Consider the following 4,581-nt stretch of genomic DNA (forward strand, 5'->3'; position numbering starts at 1 on the left):
GCTGTTGATGTATACACATATAATACATATGTTCAATTTTTTTATACAATACAATACACATTGATGTCTTATGTAGCTTCTGCAGTCCATTGTGATGCCAAATATCTAGAAGCTCACATTTTTTAAGCAAAAACTGTTGTTAAAGCTTGCTTGTTACATCGTGTTCAATTTTAAAAGTCATTTATGTTGCCAAAAACTGCCTGGTCTATACTTGTGAAAACCTTCAAACATCAGGGAATTTAAATAGATTTCCAGGCTTGCAAAAATCATGGAGCATAAAGTGTTAAAAGTCCCAAAAATGACTGTAGTGAGTGTAAATTTCTGGTTATGTTTTGACATTGGGTTTCAGAGTCATATGCATTGAATCAAATGCTTTGCGCTGCATTCAGAGCTCGGGTTCTCTCTTTTTTTCTCTTTGGAGACACCATGTATGGTACACCATGTATGGTTGTTTAAATCACTTAATTCCAAGGATTGGTACCCGAGTTACAAATGAAACGCCAGTAATGTCTAAAATGATTTTAATGATACTTAACCACTAACAGCTGGATATCGTGATAATGAATAACTGTAAATGTCATGGAAATTCATTTGTTAAAAGGGTGAAAGCCCTGTGCAAGATCTAGACCAATAGCAAATGCCTTTTGCTGAGCTTTGTTCGTTTTTTCATGATTTTTTTATGTTTATAATATACTTCTATACAGAAACTACCATTCAAAAGTTTGGGGTCAGCAAGATTTTTTAAAACTGATACTTTTATTCTGCACGGACACATTAAATTGATAAAGTTGACACTAAAGACATTTATAATGTTGCAAAACATTTCCATTTCAAATAAATGCTGTTCTTTTGAACTTTCTACTCACCAAAGAATCATAAAATAATCACATTTTACTGTATTTTTTAAATAAATAATTGGAACCTTGGTGAGAATAAGACTTAAAGAAACGAAAAAATCCTACAGACCCCAAAGAGTTGAACTAGTGCACAATATTTTTGATCTTGTCATAGGTTTTACTTTACTAGTTGGGAGTTCATATTTTGCATTCCGTTTGTTTTCTGTCACTGTGTGCATGTTATACTTATTTCCACAATTTTTATATTCCACATTAAAACCTGCGACCACAAAACCAGTCATAAGTGTCAATTTTTTTAAATTGAGGTTTATACATTATAATAACATCTGAATAATAAGCGTATGGTTTGTTATGAAAGGACAATATTTGGCCGAGATACAGCTATTTGAAAATCTGGAATCTGAGGATGCAAAAAAAAAATCTAAATATTGAGAAAATCGCCTTTTAAAGTCGTCCAAATTAAGTTCTTAGCAATGCATATTACTAATCAAAAATTAAGTTTTGATATATTTACAGTACGAAATGTACAAAATATCTTCATGGAACGATCTTTATACTTAATATCCTAATGATTTTTGGCATAAAAGAAAAATTGATCATTTTGACCCATACAATATATTTTTGGCTATTGCTACAAATATACCCCAGCGACTTAAGACTGCTTTTGTGCTCCAGGGTCACAATTATCAATGAGTCAGCATCAGTGTAAAGAAATCAAGTAGTTCCTTGCATAAATATATAAAGGTTTCTGACAAAACACCAGTTACTTCAGTCTAGGGTTTGACGATGTAGTGAATACATTTGCCCCTATTAGTCATTTCACATACATTTATAGATAAATACTCAAGGTATATAATAGTCTGAAAATTAGGATTGGTAGAATCAACGATCACTGACATTAAAAAGAAAAAAGCTTAACAAAAAAATGAGTAACTTTGATAAACTTCTACACAAATGATCAAATACATCCTCTGTGTGTGTATATTCTGCATAACAAATAATAATAGTGATTCTTAGCTTAGTTAACACCACTATTTACACTACTGTTCAAACGTTTAGGTCGGTAAGATTCTTTACAATTTTAAAAGAAGTCTCTTAAGCTCATCAAGGCAGCTTTTATTTGATTAAAAAACAGCAAAGACAGTAATTTTATGAAATATTATTACCATTTAAAATAACTGTTTTCCATTGTAATATATTGTAAAATGTAATTTATTCCTGTGATGCAAATCTGAATTTTCAGCATCATTCCTCCAGTCTTCAGTGTCACATGATCCTTCAGAAACCATGTTGATTTGTCCAAATGAACGGATTGTCAGAGAGCAGTCACTCACCACTAAAGGTACTTGCAGGAGTGATGAGAGTTCATCTTGATCTTCTATGGAGGTTTTGGGGTGGACGAGGCCTCCCTGGTTACTGAAGGTGCAGTAACTAGTATGACTTACCTGTAAAAGTTTTCTGAACCACCAATCGCTACCAAGCAGTATGTGTTTGTGAGCTTGGCAAAGCATCCAATTTCATTATTCTTTTCAAATGAGGCACGGACTGCCATTCTTCTGCTTTTGAACGGATCAAAGCTGTCTGAAACTGATGAGAAACAACATTCATAGGGATATAGTGATAATAATAAGTAAAAAGAAATAGGGAAGTTATAAAAACATGATATACAACAAACATTAGTAACAGTATACAGCATATATATTATATAACAGCATATAACAGTATACAGCAACTATGATCTGGTAAGTTGAGAGTTTAAAAAAAAATGCTTTCAATGTATTTCTCTACTATTAGGTTTTGATCCCAAAATGAAACATAAACACTTATATTTCAATGGAAAATGATCATAAAGGATAACAATCGTATTTCTAAATAGTACATATGGTACTATTTTAGGATTCAATCACATCTTTGTATTGGGTTTTGATTAGGTTAGAGAATGTACTTCTGACACGATTATTTTGAAACCTAGGGGACTCTAGGGCACCACGATTAAATAAAGTAATTCTCAACTAAACCTGAGGGTTAAACTCGTTCTAAGTAACTTTCACTAAACAGCACTAGTTAAGGTAGTTAGCAGCAGGCGGCTAAATGAAGTTATTTTAACTTCTCTATTCATTATACGCTATCAATTCGATGTCCTCAAATGGCAACGCGGTTAACAATATATATTACATCCTAACTGTAATAACTTCACTATAAATTTCATGGCAATTACAACAGTAATCTTATATTTACCGATAGTCACTCTATGTAGAAGCGTGGACGGCCGTAAACCACGTGTTCACGTCACTTCCTCGACGTGCTGACGTCAACGCGTTACGGTACGTGATACGTTAGCCATTGTGTCATGACAGTTTAGGAGGTCTTCATGTACTTGACTTTAATACTGCTAAATATGTATTTAAATATTTAAAAACAAATGGATTAAGAACTACCTCAAATCCAAAGGCAAAATTTGGAATATCATCCTTGAGTACATTTTTGACAAGTTAGGGGGTTTGGATTTTTTTTTTTAATTTTTAGGTGTCATTTTTATGTAAACAAGCTTTCTTCTTTTTTGTTTATTATGGATGCTCATAACTTTTTTCCACATAACAGTGATTTGGACCAACAGATATATTACCTTTAAAAATAAGACTTTATTTTACAGAAACTGGTACAATAATGGTATAATCTTGGTGAGAGTTATTAAAGAATAATGGACATCTCTTTAATCACTGTGAATTCCTTAATTATTACAAGATCCCTGTAACTGTTAAAGAGTTTGCAGTAGTATTTGAAGCCATGCTTAGTGGCCTTATTCAGCTTTTGCCTGGCAATTTACCTTCTTAGTCTATCCCCTTATATACGAATCAGTTAAGTATTAATGGTGTGAAAATTATAGATAATACATTTTATAACTTTTATATTAAAAAATATGTAGAACCACATTGGAATTCGTTATATGATCAGACTGAATGGAAAGAGGTCTGGAATTTACCAAGTAAATACTGTCTCACCAATAAAGTTAAAGAAGTTACATATAAAGTTATTCATTTGAAGTAGTCACAACATTTTTTTTAGAGACATTGAGACTGTATGCGTCTTTTGTCACTTAGAGGAAAAAACCATAAAACACTTATTTTATGAATGTGTATTAACCCAGATGTTTTGGGTTGATCATATTTAAATTTATAAAATTAAAGATTCGATTCTCTGGTAAAGATATATTTTTGTTGTTTAAAAATAAGAGTTTCGAGCCAAATTTGGTGATTAATTTAATAATTATTTGCTAGATAAGTTGCTAGATGTTATTTTTATTGATTGTTTTTAATAATAAATATGATTAAAAATAATAATAATGCAATATAAGAATTCAATTTAATTGGATTTTTTAAATTAAATTTTGATTTGATTTAGATTTTAATTTGTCAGTTGTTAGTGTACTGATACATACAGTGGGTACGGAAAGTATTCAGACCCCTTAAATTTTTCACTCTTTGTTATATTGCAGCCATTTGCTAAAATCATTTAAGTTAATTTTTTTTCCTCATTAATGTACACACAGCACCCCATATTGACAGAAAAACACAGAATTGTTGACATTTTTGCAGATTTATTAAAAAAGAAAAACTGAAATATCACATGGTCCTAAGTATTCAGACCCTTTGCTCAGTATTTAGTAGAAGCACCCTTTTGATCGAATACAGCCATGAGTCTTTTTGGGAAAGACCCAACAAGT

Source organism: Sinocyclocheilus grahami, unplaced genomic scaffold (assembly GCF_001515645.1).
Source record: "Sinocyclocheilus grahami isolate Dianchi unplaced genomic scaffold, SAMN03320097.WGS_v1.1 scaffold94.1, whole genome shotgun sequence".
NCBI lineage: Eukaryota > Metazoa > Chordata > Actinopteri > Cypriniformes > Cyprinidae > Sinocyclocheilus > Sinocyclocheilus grahami.